The sequence below is a fragment of the Podarcis filfolensis genome (genome assembly GCF_964270895.1).
Source record: "Podarcis filfolensis genome assembly, chromosome: 13".
Taxonomy (NCBI): Eukaryota; Metazoa; Chordata; class Lepidosauria; order Squamata; family Lacertidae; genus Podarcis; species Podarcis filfolensis.
In genome coordinates this window covers 7,272,889-7,293,969 of record NC_139615.1, presented here as the reverse complement: position 1 = coordinate 7,293,969, position 21,081 = coordinate 7,272,889, and the positions used below count along the sequence as shown (strand labels likewise).

At 44.4% G+C, this 21,081-nt stretch overlaps 1 gene segment (V, D, J or C); it reads left to right on the top strand.

The window, feature by feature from the left end:
• Positions 1 to 8,874: 8,874 nt before the first annotated feature.
• LOC310747173 (immunoglobulin heavy constant mu-like) lies at positions 8,875 to 21,073 on the top strand. The segment is given in 5 exons: positions 8,875 to 8,943; positions 16,451 to 16,750; positions 18,215 to 18,547; positions 19,293 to 19,616; positions 20,589 to 21,073.
• The last annotated feature ends 8 nt before the right edge of the window (positions 21,074 to 21,081 follow it).

The window sequence follows — 21,081 nt, the reverse complement described above, 5'->3', positions numbered from 1 at the left end:
TCAGTCCAACAGCAGGTACAGAGCTTATCTGGATGGAGGTGGAAGCACAGGTGTATACAAAGCATCCTGTGGGAAATTAGCTCAATGGAGAGCAGCAGCAAAGTACTCATAGGGCCAGAAAATAGTCAGCTGTTGTCTGGTGCAACAGACATGCACACTCACCATTGAAACATATACCCTCCCTCCCCCATCAATTCACATTGTCTGGATTGTTGTGTATTTCAGTGAGAGAGCAGAGAATGCACAACACCTGCATTGCCTGAAAAACAGTGAATAATTTCTGAGGGCCAAGCTAGAAGTGATTCCTTGTTGAGTGAGGCATTGGGGGGGGGGGCTGTGGTGCACAAAAAGAAGTTTCCTCCTTCACAACCCCCTACCATGGTATCTATAGAAGCTTATGGCAAATTACAACCACAAGGAATGATTACGTTCATCAGGACTGCATATAAAATTACTTCCCTTTGCACCAGGGTCCTTAACAAAACTTGCCCCTCAAAGTGGCTATCAACTACTTAAAAACAGAAATATGTCAAATTCAAATAACACATTTAACCTAACATTGTGATTTATTGATGTTTTTTCAAATTGTGCAAGTTGCCTTGAGACCTGGCCTGGGGAAAAGGCGTGATATAAATAAATTAATATAATAATAACAGTAACAGTGATAATAAACCTAGTTTGACTCTAAATATGACTGAGATGAGCGAGCAAGCTGAGCCAAGCCTGGACAGATGGGTTCATAGATCAGATGGATGAGGAGCCATGAAAGATTCACAAAATATTCAGGCCACATGAATGGATTAGTCATACAGTGGTACCTTGGTTGTTGAACGGCTTGGCTCCCAAACAAATCGGCTCCCGAACGCTGCAAACCTGGAAGTGAGTGTTCCAGTTTGCGAACATTTTTCGGAAGCTGAACGTCTGACGTGGCTTCCATGGCTCCCGATTGACTGCAGAAAGCTCCAACAACCAAGGTACCACTGTACTTTGTCAGGTGAGGATATGAGAGAGAAATGTTAGGGAAGGAGTTTGCATGGTGTGCATGGCAGTGCCCAAAGTTGCAGAGTGGGGATATGTTCTCCAAAGAGATCCCCTCATAACTACCCAATCAAACACAAAAAATGATGAGCTGACTCAAAGTTTCACATTTTGGATGATGATCTTGAAAATCAATGACGGAAGAAAATCAACTGTCCAAGCACACTTGAGCCCAGACATTCCTGCTTTTGGAAACTACAAGTGCCAAGGTCTCCACTCAACTGCTCCTGCTCTAGTTATGCTGCAAGACTCACATTTTTCTCTCAGCTTGTGTAAGAATTTCCCTGCTGATAACACTGGAAGGATGGAGAAGTGAGCAGGCAGGAGTTCAATAGAATAGATGGAAGAAATCACTGCCACAAGCAAAGGACAGCAATGAATGTACAGTGGAACATTGGTTCTCGAATGGCTTAGTTGATGAACAAATCAGCGCCCAAACGCCAAAAACCCGGAAGCAAGTGTTCCGGTTTTCAAACGTTCTTCGGAAGCCGAACATCCAGTGCAGCTGTCAGCTATTGTTTCTGGGGCGCCTGCACCAATCGGAAGCTGCGCCTTGGTTTTTGAACATTTTGGAAGTCAAATGGACTTCCGGGACAGATTACATTCAAGAACCAAGGTATCACTGTAGAGACAAGCACAAGCCCTCATGCAAAGAAAAATGCAAATTTATATGCACATTCATATAAATGGCTAGAGCCAACATCAGAGCGAACAAATATTTGACATACTGGCACTTCTTGACAGCTTTTGAAGATGGTAGATAAAAAACTGTGGTAGTGGCAACTTAAGTTAACCCAGTTAACCCAGTATTAGATAAAAGTGTTTGCATCCAGTGAAACAAAGGAAGAAAGTAACAGAAGACATTCCAGAATGTCTCTCTCATCATAGAATCATAGAATCATAGAGTTGGAAGAGACCACAAGGGCCATCGAGTCCAACCCCCTGCCAAGCAGAATTAGAAGAGACCCCATATTTAAGCAGGAGCAGGTATTAGTCTAGTTATGCTGCCAGGGTGCGGCCTCAGCCCTCGACATATGAAATGAACACATACCAACTTCCTTCCCACACCTACTCCCTGGTTACTCCTTGCTTCAATGTTAGCAGGTGGTCTGTTTAGCGTACTGGTGAACATTCGGTTTGGTGCTTAGAACTCCAGATTCAAATCCCTCCTCAACCATGAAGCTCACTGTGTGGCCTTTCTAGACCACATTGCATGACAAGTTTATCAGAAACAAGCTGATAAGAATTGGATGAACTGGTCCTTTAGGCAGAGTGCCAGGAAAGGGAGAGGGAGAGAGAGAGAGCTCTCCCAACAGAGTGAAGTTACTCTGTAGGACTAGGCACAAACATTGCACAGGGAGAACAGAGAGGGTTCCCAAAGATCCTACACCAAGCCACTATTGCAAAATTTAGATAATATTAATTGTTATAGAGGCCATAGATGTGTATAATGGTGTGTATAATGGATTTCGTAGTCTATGTTAGACTGGAAGAAAAAGGAGGAATAATAGTAATAGTAATAGTAGTAGTACAGAACCCATGATTCTATCATTTATATCATTAAGGGCAGGACAAATGGTAGCAGATAGAATCCACTGGGCAATGTGAATTTTTAAATGGCAACCCATAGCCTGGCTTTAAGTAAGGAATTGTCATAGTGGAATTGCACCGTGACAGAATTCCTACCATGTGGGTTTCCTACATCCCTACCTGCAATTGCAATTACTACAATGACAGGCAAATTTAGGAACAGATGCCTTCGGATTCTTGCAGCATGGGTTGATGACAAAGCGTAGAAATATGAGTGGTGGGTGAAGGAACGGCTGAAGTTATTGGATATTTTATGTTGAACACTGGAAATGACGTCTCTTTCTCCCCTCACAGAGACAACTGTGTCAGCAGATGGTGATTATAGTGATGAGAAAAAGGAGGAACTAGACAACTTGTGGGTGACCATCTTTGTTTTCTTCCTTCTCTTCATCCTCAGTGTTTGCTATAGCGCCACCGTGACACTGTTCAAAGTGAGTACAGGAGAAGCAATATGACATATCTACACTTGCATCTTACATAAACACTGCAGAGATGGCGGGGGGGAGACAAAATAATAATAATAAATAATATATTTTTTTATTTATACCCAGCCCTCCCCGGCCAGAACCAGGCTCAGGGTGGCTAACACCAATAAAATTACAATAAAACGTAATGGGGGGGAAAGTTAATTAAATTAAGGGGTAAAATACGGGTTAAAATACAATTTAAAATGCAGCCTCATTTTAGTAGTAGCCCATAAATCAAAACCATAAGGGGAGGGAAACATAAGGGCCAGGCGGAACAGCTCCGTCTTGCAGGCCCTGCAGAAAGATGTCAAATCCCACAGGGCCCTGGTCTCTGTGAAAGAGTGTTCCACCAAGTCGGGGCCAATACTGAAAAGGCCCTGGCCCTAGTTGAGACCAATCTAACCACCTTGCAGCTCGGGACCTCCAAAGTCTTGTTATTTGTGGACCTTAAGGTCCTCCGTGGGGCATACCAGAAGAGGTGGTCCTGTACGAACAAGGGTCCTAGGATAAGGCTGAAATATTTGTACTGTTTATCGTAAATTAGTGAATGGTTCTGTGGAGGACTTAGCATATACCTTTACACTGTGTCAAACAGTGGAAGGATGGATGAAGAAAAAGATTTGACTTGTTGGTTGGCAAGACAAGTTGAGGAATCGGAGGATGGGGAAAAGATGACAAGGAAAGATTTTATTATACATTGCCGAAAGGACGTAGTCCTTCATAGTTAAACGATGGAATTTGCTCCCACAAGAGGCAATGTTGGCCATTCAGCTTGGAAAGCTTTAAAAGAGGGTTAGACAAACTAATGGATAAGGTTAAGACCGACTAATACCCACAAGGACAATGTTTTACTTCCATTGTTAAGGCAGCATGCCTCCTAGAACAACTTGTGAGTATAGCACCTTCAAGTCCTGCTTTGAGGCTTCCAACGGGGGCATCTGATTGGTCACTAATAACAAATAGAACTTGCATATTATTATTCTTCCATGCTCATGTCTGTTCTACGTCTTTCTTTATCCCCACCCTCACTCTTTCCCACAGGTAAAATGGCTCTTCTCTAGGATGCTGCAGCTGAAGAAGCAGCCACCAGGCCCTGACTATAAGAATGTGATCCAACGAGTGGCCTAGAAGCATCTTCCTGGGAGCTTGCCCTACTCCTTGGGAGATGCAAAGAAGAAGTCACAGGCTGGAGACAGGACTCCATCTCCAGTATAAACACCTTAAGTTTCTCTGTAACAGCCCAAGTTCTTCCCTGGCAAGTAGATATGAAGCCCTGTCCACTCAGGGACTTGTCGTGTGAGAGAGGCAATTTTGCTAAAGCCTAGAGCACTGCACTCCCTAGATATCTGATTTCCACAGTCAAGGAGAGCGGAACCAGTTCTCCCACCTGACCTGCGATTGTTAAGCATGAAGGCAGACACACAGGCCTTGAGAAAGGTGCTTTGGCATGTCGACTTAGAAGTAAATCCTACTGAATTCAATGGGATGAACTTGTCAGGGTGCATAGGACTTCAGCCTTAGTGTCTTGAGCTACACTGAGTACCTTCACTCCTTACTTCCACTGCAACCTCCCCATTTCAGAGCTTCAGGCCTCCTCTCCACCCCATGTGAAATCCTATGCTGTGCCTGTTCATCCAATGTCCCTGCTTCACTAGCAGGCTTCCAGCCTCAGGAAGCCATGAGAGTCTCTGATCTATTATAGTCAGATCCACTTATGTACAGTAAATAAACATCCTATAACTCTTTCCATATACTTAAACAAACCAATTTTATGACCCACCTACCACTACTGTGTTTTTCATGAGACCCGCGACTAGCACTGAGGACATTTCTGCTATTTTCATATACTGTATTGCATGTTTTGTGGTCATAAATATATTTACTAGACAATAATAAAAACACAAATAAAGAAAATCGTCTTCTGAAGGTTTTTGTTTGTTTTTGTTCCTCCTTCACATACTTTCGGGAAGGAATTTCATCCTCTTTTGAAAATTCTGCCTGTTGTCCTTCATTCCCATAAAATCAGTGGCAGAGGAACCTAAAGACTCCAGGTTTTTGTTGGACCAGCAGTAACAGCCAAAATAACAAATGGTCGAGGATGATGGGTTTTGTAGTCCAACAACCTCTGGAGGACCACAGTTTCCTCTGCCAGTTTGCATTTCTAAGTGCAGAAAGTGTTGATCTGATGTGTAGAGATCTTTCCTATTCTAATTAATTCAAGAGGGTTCTGGAAGCTTCTCTGTGTGAAAGAAGCAAGCAGAAGGTTCATGATGTTTGGGTTATACCTTCAGAGAATAATAATAATAATAATAATAATAATAATAATAATAATAATAATAATAAAAAATTTATTTATATCCCGCCCTCCCCTGCCAAAGCCGGGCTCAGTATAGCTGAGTATAGTTGGCTTAAACTGGTTCTCTTATCTCTTTCTGTCAAGGTCATGCTGACTATAAAAATAGACCAGAAGGAGCCTAGGTTTCACTTTCACTTTGCATCTCTTTTTCTCCTAGTACAGTATGGGGTTCTGTATATGTGTTTAGTGTTAAGGCTTAGACTTATTGTAAGTTATTGTAAGTTTAAGTCATGTTTGCTGCAGCTGGATTTCTTATGGTCAGTGCCAAGCCTGAAAGTATTGGATTTGTGACCATTATGCTCATTTGCCTTCAGTAGTAGTAAAGCTCTGCTGGATGAAATATTCATCGTCTCTGGTCTATTTTTTGTGAATCCTACAACGTGTTTAAGGCTTTACTCTGCTAACTATACGTCGGAGTTCTGCTCTGGATCATATTGAGTAGAATTTCAATGACATCCTCCCCCTTTACTTACATCTTGGATTGCCTGGACTCCTACACAGAGCCACTTCTATCTGTTCCTTCAAAGGCTTTCTCAAAGCTCACCTTTTCCCTAAACCCCTTTGGCCCTTCAGGCTCATCCATGACTCAGAGGAAGCCAGATACTAGAGGAGAGAAAGATGTTTTTAAAAGCCTTCACTGCTCTTGTTTTGTAAATTTATGCCACTTTTACTACTGGGATGAAGCCTTGACAGGCTCCTGTTGTAATGCAAAAAGAAAACAAACCCACGATTTGTTTCACCTGATGGGACATTTCCAACACACATGAAGCCTGGGATAAACCTTTCTACTTAAAAGGCTTATTGAAAGAAGAAAGCCCTTGGGTGGCCTGTCATAATATGTAATGGAAAGAAAGTCCAAAGGGTAGATACGACCTCACAAATGTCCCATTTTTATATTGTATGGAATGAATCTCCAAATAACATTGTCTCTACAGGCGGCCCTCACCTGCAGAACACTTGGTGATCATTTGGGACAATGCAAAGGGAGTAAAACTATAATACAGTGGTACCTCGAGTTACATACACTTCAGGTTACATACGCTTCAGGTTACAGACTCCGCTAACCCAGAAATAGTGCTTCGGGTTAAGAACTTTGCTTCAGGATAAGAACAGAAATTGTGCTCCGGCGGCACAGCAGCAGGAGGAGGCCCCATTAGCTAAAGTGGTGCTTCAGGTTAAGAACAGTTTCAGGTTAAGAACGGCCCTACGGAATGAATTAAGTACTTAACCCAAGGTACCACTGTATTCAGCTTCAGGAAACAAACTTAGCTTGGGCATTTCTCTGCTATCACTCTTTGCATTTCTCAGTTTCTAGTCCCACCGATGCAGTGGTGGCAATCACTGTCCTTTGAGCCCTCAAAAATGCCCCAAAGGAAGATTGTATTATGCCAAGTGCCAATTAGTTACTATTTAAGGGATATCATTCCTTATAGTCACAACTACCAGGAAGTTTCCATACTTTCCACAGGTGCCAAAACCAACTGGATGGCACCAGGTTGAAGAAAGCTGGTTTTAAAACATGTGGGGTTTTTTAATCCCATCAGAGACTTCCAAATAAAACCCCACAGCCCTCTCTTTACTGACTGGCATTTTCCATCATCCCAAGCCAGCATGAGAAGGGTGATAGGAGTTGCAATCCAGCAACATCTGGAAGGCAGAAGACTGCTACTACAGAACACCACAGAGCACTTAAAACACATGCAACTCCCATTGCGTGTCGAGGTCCCCAGGGCCACCCCAATAACTCACGCATCACACAGAATTTTTGTTTAAGGTTTTTGGCATAATTTTGGCCACAACTTTATTAAAATACAAAAAAGGTGAGTGGTTGCTTAGGCATTGGTTGTGACTATCTGCCCCCACCATGGGGGACAGACTGACATTCCGCATGAAGTCAGAATAGGGGAATACACTTGGGGGTAGCGTCGGAGCAGGGAACCTGCCCTCAGCCCTCCCCAAATGCAACCAGGAGCTCATTGATATGGCCCGAGCCCCCTTGACAGAGTGGACAAGCAATAGTTAGCTCCTGATTCCTTTAACGAAATCCCTTGCAGCAGCAGCATTAGAGGGGCAGGCACAGCCAATCCATACTCCTCAACTAACCAAACCATAAACCAATGCCTAACCGCAACCTTACAAGTTGTGACGATTTGCTACGCAGTAGGCAAAAACCAAATGGCCCCAGCCAATCAGCTAGATGGACAAAATTCCTACCGGGCCCCTGCCCCAAGAGCAGACGACCCCATGACAGGCATAGCAAGGTCAAAGCGAACAACCCTAATTCTAGGGAGGGGGGGACAGGCAATCCGATGCACAGGCGAAAAGAGTAAGCCCTAGCCTCGTGCAAGGAGTTTTAGCATTTCTGGCTGTCAATCAACAAATGGCAACATTAACTTCATCCCAACAATAAGGGAAGCCCCAATCACATCAGTGGCCAACGATCAATTAGCCCGCCCCCAACTTTGGACTGTCCATGAAGGAGAACACGCTTTGGTTGCAAAGTAATAATGGGGGATATTTTTGACTCAGTGACAAAGCTCTGCATATATGTTTATAATGAAGAAATGTTAAACAACCTCTGTGGCAGAGTTGTAGGCCTTGCTTTGTTATGATGCCGCAAGCCTGTGTAGCAGTGGTTCTTAGTGACAGCTACTGAGAAAGAGGCACAATCAGTGCCCATGGTGACAAAGGTGGTACATTTAATTAACTGGTAACTAATAAATGATTGGTTTAATTAAGCATGTTAGGAAGTAGAAACAAATGGTTGGAATTCTTTTCCTTGGCCAGGTTAACTCCAAATTTTGCTACATCATAGCAACTGAAAGTCTGGATTTTGAAAACAAGAAAACAAGTCAACACAAACAAATAAGAGCGGGGAGAAAGGGAAGTTGTGTGTAGGCAAAAGTTTCATTGTTTAATATCTTTATATCTTATAAAGCAAGGTGGTTCACGCGTAAGATTAAGCCAAACCATGGCCTAGCTCATTGCAGCAAAGAAAGAAACGTGATTAAGTTTAATTAACTGATAATGAATAGATCCTTAATTAATTAAGAATTAGGTAAGTAAGTGAAAACAAATGGCTGGAGATTTTCCTTGGCAAGGTTAACTGCAACAATTTTTGCTATTTCACAGCCATATGTATCTCAGGAAATAAATGCCTGGATTTTGAAAACAAGTCAACAAGTCAACACAAACAACCGGGGGTGGGGAGGGGAAGTTGTGTGCGGATGAATGTTTCATATGACCAGTTTTGGATCCCAATTATAGCCCCTAGACCTCACTCAACCATGCTAAAAAAATTATTTCAGAACTTCATGTCAGCTCCAAGGACGTCATAACTGTAATTTCTTTTTTTGGCTTCTTTTCTGAGAGCATGATTAGGGGGAAAATCTCTGAAGCCCCCTTTAGAACAGAAATGACATCCAAAGGGAAACAGGTGGCAGGTCAGTAGCAAAGGACCACTTGCTTCAATCAACTCCAGACTTTGGTTGGGTGAGTAAGAAAAGGTTTGATTATGTGTATTTTGGAACTCGCTCCACACAGAATTACATCCAGCATCTTTACACTTAAAGTATTTTGTTTTGAGGGACCCAACTCCACAATTCTATGGTTCTATGACTCACCTTTTTGTGGGATTTATATTGTTCCATTTTGCTTGATGTTTTTGTCTTACCTGTTTTATCATCGTAATGGTTTTATCTGTTTTAGAAGTGCGTATCTTTTTGTTTTCACCTGCATTGGGACCTTAAGGTGAAGGGCAGGTAAGTAGCATTGTAACTCAATAAATAATACTTTGGGGCTCTGGAAAGATCGAAACATAGATAAGCCAGAGGAAGGGAATTTCCAAAATCAATCCCTGTCAGCACAGTGTGACTGAAAACAAGCCTAGGAAGGTGGACTAGCATTTCTCAGTGGGCTTCCAACCTCGGATAAAATGTAAGGTATAAACATGATAAATAAATATTTGTGTTTTAGGTGTCTTGATATTCAGGCCTCCCGGCTGAGACTGAACAGTAAGGATTGCTTGCCTCCACCCTCCAGCTGGGCATCTCCAAATCAGGCACCAGCTTAATGTCAGTCAGTTGGAGCAGGCTGAAAGGGTAGCCTAGATCCATCCCATCAGCTTCCCTGGAGATAAGCAAGGAGTGTCTGGTTTACTTACCAGAAACTTGGCATGTGAATGCTTCAGTGAGAGCAGATGCACGTGAACCTGATACAAGTACTGAGGGAAGCTCCCTGCAGAGCAAGAGGCCTTCTCAGATGGAGTTATTTGCCATCTTGCCCTACCCTAAGTGCTGCCCTCCTCTCCATTACACATTTAACCTTATGGAAGCTCTTGTGGGGTGGAAAGGGCTTCACCTGAAAGCCTGGACCAAGCCTGGTTCATAGAATCATAGAACTGTAGAGCTGGAAGGGACCCTGAGGATCATGTTGGAATATGCAGCTGTCCCATACGAGGATCAAACCTGCAACCTTGGTGTTATCAGCACCACGCTCTAACCAACCAAGCTATCCCAGTCAAGAGATCTCCGATTCCCTGGCAAAACACTGGCTTGCTTCAACAAAGTTAGTGTGGAGTAGGTGAGCTTCAATGAACTGGGGCAGAAAAAGTGGGCTACTTTAAAAGCTTTCCCCAGACTTATCCTCCCACTTCGGAGGTTTTTTCACTTCCTGGGTGAGCATAATGTTCTGTGTAGCCATCGGAGAGAAAGGTAGCAACCTCTCCGGAAGGCTGACAATTATAAAGAAAATTCTTCCCCTCCTAGCTGAGCGGGATGCATGTAAAAATCTGTTGATGAGGAAATGGACCCTGGAAGTCTTCTTTGAGTTGGTTGTTCAGGTGTGCTGTTGCCACCTCATCCTCCCAGGTGAGCACCAGTTTTCAAGGTAGCTGACAGGGAGTATGGGAGATATCTGAAAGTCAGCCCCAAGCCTAACATTCAGCTATGAGATCGCCAAGTTCCCCCGATAAGTGTTAGGTTTCCAAGAAGCTGCCAGAGAGGAAGGGGCTTGCCTGTCCTCCTAGATGAGCACAGCAGGCTTCGCTGAGCTACACAAAAAGCTGCCCTAAGCCTGGTGCTTAGTTGGGATTTTCAGCTTTGAGAAACCTGACCGGGGCAGGTTAGGTGCCTGAGCTCAGCCTGGACATTCCTGCCCTCCCAGGTGAGCAACTGGCTTCACAAAGCTGTCAGCAAGCCAGGGGGATACCAGAAAGTCTTTTGCAAGCATGATGATCAGCCGAAAGATTTCTGACCTCCCAGCAGAGTCCCAGGCTTCAGTGAAGTGGGAAGGCAATGAGGAGGCTACCTGAAAGCTTGCCTGGAGCCTGATACTCAGCTGTGAGAATTCTGGCCACCCGCCTTTGCAGTATGCTTCAAGGTAGCTTCCTGGAGGGGAAACCGGGAGGGATATCTGGAAGAATGATTTTTAACTGAAAGATTCACGTGGCTCAGCTATAGGCTTCGGAGAATCTGGCTTGGAGAAAAAGGCTCTCTACCTTAGCCGGCCTGGTGCTGAGCTGGGCAATTGCTTGTCCCCCAGCGGAAATATCTGACTTCAGGGGAGTCACCAGGGAGCAATGTTTCCCAAGTTTTTGGAAGCAGCTCTGGGCTAACTCCAAAGCAGCAAGCGCAAACAAGGAACCAGAAGGTTGAAGAAGGAGGGCTCTGAGGAGCCGAGGCTCCTGGGTCCTGCTCTCTGCTCCAAAAGTCGGGGGGAGGAATGCCCTTTGGAGGAGAAAGACCCCTTCCCAAGCATTGTCAGAGCTGAGGCAGGTAGCACCCCTGGATTCTGGCTGGAGTGAACTGAGTAGGACAGAGCAACTTAGGGCACTTCTGAAAGCCTAAACTCTCCATAGCTGACTTATTCCTACTCCCAGGAAAACAGGTAGGGGAAACAATCTTGTTTTAGCTTGGGGAGGGTAGTGTTGCCAAGTGGTTTAGAGCAACAGCAGGACTGGGATGCATTTAAGAAGGGGTAGGATCGGCTCCTGTGCCCATGGAGGGGTGTGGAGAAACAAATTTGAAGCCCCAGCTTTAGAAAGGAAAGGTAAGCTAGAGCAGGTGAGAGCCAGGGCTCCTGGGTTCTGTTCTCAGCTCTGGGCGAGGGTGGGAAGGACTTTGTTTTGAGCCAGAATTTTCAAGTTCCATCCCTATCTAAGTGAGGTTTTCTGAGTTATAACGCAGGAAGAGGACATTTCCAGAAGGCTTGTCAGTAGCTTGTCAGAGGCAGCATGGCTCTGAATGCCCGTTGCTGGGCAATCACAAGTGGGGAGAGCACTGTTGCGCTTAGGTCCTGTCTGTGGGATTTCCATGAGCATCTGGAATGGGATGATGCACTAGATGGACCATTGGCCCAGTCCAGGAGTATGCTTCCTATGTTGTGTTTGAAGGGCCCTAGAAAGCCATAGCAGTGGGGTGTTGAGACCCAGCAGCTGTGGGTTGTATGTCAGAAGGAAAGTTAGCTATGGCAGTCTAGAATAAAAGGAAGCCCAAGCTTTGTAAGGAGCGTGTTTTGTGTGTACAGGGAATTGGGATTCCGCCTAAGCTCTTATGTGAACATAGGAAGCTGCCTTATACTGAGTCAGGTCATTGGTCCACCTAGTCCAGGGCTATCTAAACCGACTGGCAGTGGTTCTCCGTGGTTTCTTTCCCGGTTGTAAGTAGAGATTCCCTGAACCAGCTAGGTTGCAATGGGTTACAAAGCACCAGCATTGCCTAATGGTTTAGAGCAAGACAGCTCCCTATTGGGAGCAAAGTTTTTGGCAGCTCTTTTTAGGCAGATGGCTCAGATGTTCAGAGCACATCTTAGTAGGAAGGGGGGGATTTAATGGCTTAGAGTGCTCCTAAGGACTCAACCAACCATTGCACAGAAAGTGGGGATGCTTCAGCTTAGAGAGGAGTCCCTTCCACACCTCAAAAACACACCTTCAAGGGAAATGGAGTACAAAGTTTGCTTGGGTTCCTGCTTTCTATCTGCAACATTCACAGGGAAGGTTAGCCAGCAGAGTAGGTTTGCCTTGGGAAGAGGAGAGTTCTCCTAAGAAGTGTTCCTGAGTTCTAAAAGATGGCTGAGAGCTGGAGGGTTGAGGGAGGGTGTGCAAGCCAGGACCTCAGGGTCCTAGTGCAAACTGATAGAGAAGAGAGAAAGTGGAGGACAGCAGATCAGCTGGCTGGGCACAGACAAGCCAGACTGTCTGGCCTCTGCTCCAATGAGTTATTGCCAAGTGAGCTGGGAACCAGGATTTCTGGGTTCTAGGGCCAGCTCTGAAAGCCACACTGAGAAGCCATGAAAATGGAGTTGAGAGGGATGTGGGTTGATGAGACTCCTCAGTGAGAGGCAGTGTGGTGTAGTGGTTAGGGTGTCTTGCTAGGACCTGGGTGACCAGGGTTCAAATCTCCACTCAGCCATGAAGCTCATTGGGTAACCTTGGGCCAGTCAGTCACTCTCAGCCTAACCTATTTCACAGGGTTGTTGAGAGGATAAAATGGGGATCAGAACTATGTACGCCACTGTGAGCTTGCTGGAGGAAAGGTGGGATAGAAATGCAATCAATCAATCAATCCTCAAGTGGCCAGGTGCAAAAGAGGCAGGGCTCTTGCACTGTTTATGATTGCCTAGAAAAGGGGATTTCAGCAGGGGGAATTTTTGTTGGCAGTGAGACTTGGCAGGGGCAACGTTGCCAGGGAGTGAGGATCTGGCCAGCAGGACGGCAAGGGACTGGTGGGGATTAGGGTTGCCGCCTGCCTTTCTGATTCTACTTCTGTACCTGTAACAGTAGTCTGAGAGGCACAGAAATTCTGCAATGAAAGTGTATCCTGGCATCAAATTTTCCTCCTGCTAAATTGTGCTTTGTGTGTGTCAGGCTTTAGAGAGAAAAACAAAATGTGCCAACCCCAGGGAGAAAGGAAAGGTCGTTTTCAGCTGTGAGACACAAGCAGTGCAAAGAGGGGGCAGAAAAGACCTGCTGTCGTTGCTCTGTAGTTTCTGTACATTGAAATGTGGGGAGGAAAAAGCCCAATATTTAGTTTAAGCCAATGCTTCCCCCTACTGAGAAGTTCATTTCTAACTTTAGATTGTGTGAGTTAATAATATAAGGCTAATAAGAATATAAAGTTAATACTAACAAGGAGGGGGTTTCCAACCAATCAGGGAGGAAAAACTTGGTTTGCTGTTGTTTAACAGCCACCTAATTGGCAGAAAATCAGTAATGCCTGCAGATTGACTGATTGTTACAAAGACAGGCCCCTGGCTTGTTAACCTCCTCACACACACACATCTCAGCTTTCCTTTTTAAGCAGACTTAATCAAACTCTTTTGTACAAAACTCAGCTGAGCCGGATGGGTCAAATAGGGAGCCATCAAAGGGACCAGAACAGGGAATGAGAGCCGCAATGAACTGAAGGAGGCATGTGTCAGTATTATGGGGTGGCAGGTATGAGTCAGCAGGAAAACTATGGTTAATAGCCAATTTTTTTTACAGGGCTCTGCAGCTGGGGAAAAAATCGGTTGAGCCTAACAATTCAAGTGGGGAGTTATCAGGTGCTTCACAGAATTGAATCCAAGTTCCCGGGATTCTTTGGGGGAAGTCATATGCTTTAAATGTATAGCTTGGGTGTGACCAAAATGGCAAACAGTAAGAGAAAATACGAAGCTCCTTTTATTAGTGCAGCTACATCATTGCTGCATCTGCATGCTGTGGGGAAAACTTCACCTGCTGAATTTATGCCCTGCTGATGGAAGTTGTTGTCCAAAACATTTGGCGGAAACTAGGCTGGCTAAGACTGCACTAGAAGGAAAATGCTAGGCCAAGAATGGGGCACCTGTGGTCCTACAGATAATGATGACTACATCTCCCATCACCCCTGCCCTTTGGGGCTGATGGGAGTTGGGAGTCCAGCGACATATGGAAGGCCCTGGTCCCTGGGCTGCCCAAAAGACCATTATTTCTGGGATATTTGGGGCCCGTAAAACTCCAGTTGTTGATAACTTGCATGGAATCTTCAAAATGTTGAGAATAATATAGAACAGATTGAAATTGATTGTACAATTTATTATTAGTATTAGTAATAGTATTTAGTATCGCCATCAGCTGGTGCAGTTCAAATGTTCTCTACCTCCGTTTGCTTGTTGTTTTTTTCCATTTTTCTTCTTAAAAATATTCTGCTGAACAATTTTTCCATTTTCTTCTAAATGCTTCTATTTGCTCTACCTTTTACTGAATGCAAGAGGGTGGTAAACAGGATGCAGGACATCTGGGCAGATACAGATGGTGCTGAAATAAGAGGAAGTGAAACAGAAAACAGAGCTAAAACAGGCCATGAATGTTGAGACCTGGTTGATGGTGGTAAAAATGCTACCTAGGACAAATATCTGGATCTTCATCTGCAGTTCATTTATAGGCCCAAATGATCCTAGGAAATGTGCTTTTGAAACCAAGCACTGTGACTGAAGTATGTGTCTGCTCTTCTTCTTCTGCACATTAATTAAAAATATTAAACCACTTTTATCACCTCAAAAGACTTCAGTGAGAGTATATACACACCATGCATTTAAAGCACACTCTTAACCCAAAGAATTCCGGGAACTTTGGCCTCACAGAACTACAATTCCAGGCACCCTTAACAAACTTATTCTCAGGATACTTTGGGAGAAATCATGTCCCCTAAATGTATGGTGTTGGAGTCTAGCAGTAAACAATAAAATGCCATTAAAAACTTTTTAAAAGGAGCAACAATTACAATAAGAATCAAAATGCACCCAGTAAAACTTTCAAAAGCTAGCACGTGCGCTCTCTCGCTCTCTCTCTTTCTCTCTCTCTCTATCTCTCTCTCTCACACACACAGAGCAGCAGCTAATGTTTTTGCCACAATTTTAATTCCATGTCTGCTAAATTTCCTAGTATTTGGCATTGGAACAGGGCCAGTTTTTAAAAAGGTGGGGAGCTCTAAGTAAAAATTATATATTTTTGTTCGTATGATGGCTCTAGCTGTTTATAATTTAGAAGCTACTGAGCCATGCAAGATTCTTCTTCAGAATTAAAGTCACCTTCTGGTCTAGTGGCCACAGAAACACATCCCTTTCCTGTAACCCACCCTTCTGAGTCCCCCCCTCTACCCCACTAATGTCCCACTGATCCTTCCACATTGCCACAGAAGCATGTCCTTTTCTCATAGACAGGACCCCACCCACTTGGGCACCCATGAAATACAAATTAAATGTCTCCCATATTTAATTTCATATGTTAGCTTAGGGGGAGAAATATTACCTTGTCACAAAGCTATGCACAATCACTTGGCGTCAACTAATTAACTCTGTGGGGTATACTTCACAGTGAGCCTTCGTAGGATTGCACTGTAAATGGATGTCAAATCAAATTATAGTAGAATCCCTCAGAAGTAATACCCACTGTGTTCAGTGAGGATTATTCCTTTGGGAAGTGTGTGCAGGATCCTTTGGGAAGTGTGTGCGGCCTTAGAGTTTAGTGGTTGTTCAAGGTTGGGTCATGTATTCTACATGTGTGAGAGTATATGAGTGGCTTTTTAATGGATTAGTTTAGAGCATAGGGAGAGTTATGTTGGATGAGGCCAATGGCTCTAGTCCAGCATAGGTTTGTCCTCCAAGGCAGATAATTTTGTCAATGGTTGTTAATCAGGTCTGAGTGTTTTCTCCATAGAACTCAGCACTGTAAGGTTTTCAAACCTCACAACTGTAAAAATAAGCTTGAAAGTGGTTGGGCAGTGCCTGGAAACAAATCTTGGAAGATGGCATAAGGGTGCTGAATATGCTTCTCGGCAGCTTCCTTGTCCCTGGGATAACAAGAAACCGCAAGTCAAATTATGCAATAATTCCAGGTAGCCTTCAAAGCTTTTGACCAGGACTGAACACCAGATTCACATGGCATGGAAGTGAACAATATCTTGTTTCCCACTCTTGGCAAGGAGACACAAATGCTTGCCCAAGGAACAGGTTGTCATCACATCTTTTTCTTCATTTGCAGCATCTCCCACAGCCCCAGTTGTCTTCCCATTGTCCGCCTGTTGCCAAGACCTCGCCACTGCCTCCCAGGTTACCGTGGGCTGTCTGGTCTCTGGCTACTTTCCCGAACCAGTCAAAGTACAGTGGAATTCAGGATCCTCGTCTGACATCCGGACCTTCCCTGCTCTATTGGATTCATCCAGTGGCCACTACACTCTCAGCAGCCAGCTCACCATCCCAACCAGCACTTGGGAATCAGAGAAGCTTCAGTGCCATATTGTACATACAGCTACCAGCTCCACAATCAACAAAGAGATTGGACGTGAGTCTGGTTGAGCCTTTGTTATCTGCTTTCTTCCTCCTTCAGTGTTTGTTGGGTGGAGCAGAAAGAAATGAAATATGGATTGTGTGGGTGAAGGGATGGATAATGATTGCAATATTTTTGGTCCTACCATCTGACTTTTGTATCCTCAGAAGCACATTGAGCACTACAGAGAACACTCACAAATATTGTGGGTTGTATCCAACCAAATTCTAATCAAGAGTAGACCCACACATTGAAATTAAGGAACCTAAATCGGCCATACCCATTAATTTCAGTGGGTCTGCTGTAAGTATGACTACCAATAGATACAACCCAGCGAGATCAGATGTAGGGAATCCTTGGCCCTCCAGATTTGCTGAACTAAGACTCCGAATTGACCATTCTTACTTATGAGAGTTATATTTCAACAACATCTGGAGAGCCAAAGGTTCCCCACATGTGCCTGTGATAGACAAGACAGCAGTGGGAAGAAAGGATTTAGAATTATCCAGTTAATAGTGATTCAAATTTAGGGAAAGTCAGGTTGCACCATGACAGATTGTAGTAATAGGTGTCAAAATTCAGCAAAAACACCCTCTTCATTTTTCTTATGAGAATATTAGCAACACAGGATGTTCTGCACACACACACACACACACACACAAATGCACACTTTCTTATATTAGTCTTTTTAAACAACAGCAACAAAGGGAACGGTGTATTTAACATATGTGATCTCATTTCAACTGTTTATACAACAGTTTACCAGCGCTGTTAGTGGTCCTTAGGCCTACTCAGAACTGACAATGAAACAGAAGGAGGAACTGCCCTCCACTGTCCTCCTTGGCACTGGGCGCAGCAAAGTGGAATTTGATGTTTAAGAAAATAAGTGGGTTTAGTGCAGGGATTCAGAGGAGAAAGAGGAATAAGCTTGATTCACTGTTATACCTTCTCTGGGAAAGGCTAGCATAAAGAGAGAGGGAAGTGAATACAGGAACCAAAGGGAACTAATGGCAGGTGAATTAGAAGCCACTCACATTTAGGGATTGGGGGGGGGGCGGGATTCAGTTCCGTTTGCATTTCAATACGAACTAATTCACACCACCTGGAATAATGCACAAACAGAAAGCCCATTCTCCTCCTAAATTCATGGTCCTCTGAATTTTGTGATGCAGTTCCCCTGCCCCAAAAGTGTGCGAAAATATACAAAAAATACATATATTCACTAAAAAAACAGTGCACACAAATGCATTATGTTCAGGAAAATTGTTTCCAGACTGTGTATTTATTCATCAAAATTGCATACAAGACATGAATATTAAGCACAGTTTGTACTAAAATCCTGGCTAATTCTCAACTAAATAATGTAGACATACAGAGAACTCAATTTAAGTTTGGGGAAATGAGACAGGTGGTTAGGTGCACCGTACATCATTAAAATACAGGTATTCATGAGACTCCCTATACTTCCTATTCTTCCAGCCTGTGAAAAGAAAGATCCCGTAGCCCCAAAGGTCCGTTTGCTCCATTCCTCCTGCAAGGCCAGCTCCAGAGATGCCACCATTGAGTTGATGTGCGTTATCTCCAACTTCTACCCCAACAATGTGACGGTAAATTGGCTGGTGAGTGAGAAACCTATGTCGCAACCCTCTTTCACTGAGCAGCCCTGGAAAGACACCCATGGGTACACCTTCAGTACCATCAGCACAGTCAACATTAGCCAAGCAGACTGGGAAGATGGGAATGTCTACGTCTGCCAGGTGTCCCACACAGCAACCCAAACTTCTGTGAGAAGCAAAGCCAAGATCTGTGAAGGTAAGAACTCTTGACTCAGTTCTGACTTGGTTAGGTTCGGGTGAAGTGGGCATGGACTGAAAAACAGAAAGGCCAAGAGCAAGGGGCTACTTCCATTTTATGGTGGAATGACCCAGAAATACATCCATCATGGTCCTTTGCTATTTGGAATGGCTTTCTCCAACCTTTTGCCCTACTGGTTTATCTGAGGTTTTACCTCCATTTATCTGGAACTTGAGAGACTGAACCAACTGGAGGCAGGACTCTGTGTCATAGAGGAGGGCACCAAGCCAGTTTTCCTTTGAAAAATCTTGATAGGTGGCTTTTTCGCACACTCAGATTTCTCCAGTTTAGAGTAAATGTTTGTCAGGGAGTTGAGAAAACACTTTCTCTTCTTCTGCTGGAGGCAGTTTGGCTTGATTACTTGTGCCACCAGCTGTAAATCTCTCTATGGCGCACTGGTGTTGAAAGTGATCCATTGGGGAATCTGGGGAATGGGCAAACACACTAGTTAAAGGGGTGCAAGTTCCAAAAACAACAGAGAACTGGGATTATTCAGCAATGGTAGAAGGTGCTGGAGTTGTTCAAGGGAAGGAAAGGGACTGACAGGAACTCTCAGGTGAGCCAAATGGGGAGCCTGGGCTGACTTAGCTGTAGAGCTACTCTGAAAGAGAAGCAAGCAGAGCAGGATAAGATTCTGTGAGCAGGCTGGGAGGGAAATGGTGGAAGGAGACGTGGGACTTGACATGGGTTTTTGCATTCCCAGACTCCTCAGGAACTCCCCTCAAAGTTTTCATCCTACCCCCAAGCCCCAACGACCTTTACATGGATAAGCAACCCAAACTCAGCTGCATGATAGTCAACTTAGAGAGCGAAGAGGAAGAACTGGAAGTGACCTGGTCACGGCAGACAGCAGGAAGTCTAACCCCTGAGCCACTTGCATGGAGAGAGGAGGTTAATAACACCTTCACCGCATCCAGCTCTGTGATCATTTCCCCAAGCGACTGGTTGTCAGGGGAGACTTTTATCTGCACAGTGCAACATCCATCCCTGGCTCAACCGAAAACAAGAGAGATTAGCAAGAAGAAAGGTAAGCGGGAAGCAGGCCTGCTCTCCACCCTGCAACTGGTGTCCCTAATTTCCCTCCAACCTCCTGAGCAGGAAAGAGATTACTGGAAATGCATATCAATGTAGCACCATTTAGAACAAACACAAGACACCAGTGTGGGCAGTGAGATCTGGCAACGCAAAAAAAATAAAATTCAACATGTTGCAAGTAGTTTAAGGGGGGCATAGTTGCTTGAGGTCCCCACAACCGTCCCACCATCACCTCAACCCACATGCAGTGCTTTAAAAAACCTGTATAGCATGATTTGACACTTGTGCCAAGAAAAGTTGTACCACATGGGAAATGATGCCTCTAGCATACTGGCTTCCACCCCCATAAAAATGAAGTCTCTATTCCGTGTGATAACTTTCCATCTGACTAATAGTAATAGTTGTGCAACATGTCCTGATGTAGATGGACTATTGTTGCTATTGTACAGTGCAGTTGTAAACATCATTGTAACCAAGGCCCATTTCGCACCTTTAATCTGCTCTACAGGCAGCTGCTTGAGTGACAGCTCTGGAGAGGCAGCGTCAGAGAACCAGCCTCCTGATTCTGTCTCAGGGCAGTTTGGGGGGTCCTTGTGTGCTACGAAATTTCTGTATACGCCTGAGAAAAGGGGTGATGTGAATGTCCTCTAAATGGCACATTAGTGGTGTGTTTTGTTCATTCACCACAGAGAAGCCCAGCAAACATGTCAGGGGGTTTTCTGAACCATTCAAGACATGTAGCCCAAACCATGTTTCCCTAAGCCAAGAATGGGAAACTTGTGGTTCTCCAGGGATTATGGGAGTTGTAGTTCAGCAATATCTGGGAGGCTACAGGTTGCCCATACCTGGTGCAGAAGCCTTTGTATCTCTTCCGTTCCCCAGCTCCCCACACAGTTTCCACTAATTTGACCTAAACTGAATAGTCATTTTCTTTTTCTCTTTCTGTTTCCCTATGTATAACAAGAAACCAAAGAAGCTCCAGGTGTGTATCTCTTCCGCCCCCATGATGATGAGCTCAGGTCTAATGGCCATTATGTCTCCATCACTGCCCTGGTGAGAGGGTTCAAGCCCAGTGACATCTCCCTGAAATGGCTCAAGAATGGGAACCCTCTGCCTGAAGCTGACTATCTCAGCACCCCTGTCTACAGTGATGGCGATGGTTTATATTTCTTGTTCAGCAAGCTGAAAGTCCCCAAAGCAGACTGGAACAGAGGTGATGCCTATACCTGCATGGTTGTCCATGAAGGTCTGACCCTCAAGTTCATTCAGAAGACCATTGAGAAATCCCGGGGTAAAAAATGAAAACGGCCCTCAGCCAGCATTGCGACCCCCTCGCCCTATGGCCCCAGAATTTTTTTTCTCTCGAGATTCTTAGACCAACCCTGTGTAAAAAATCTCCATGCAAAAATGTACCCAATGGCTGAATAAAAAAAAAAGATCTCATCCAAAGACTGTCA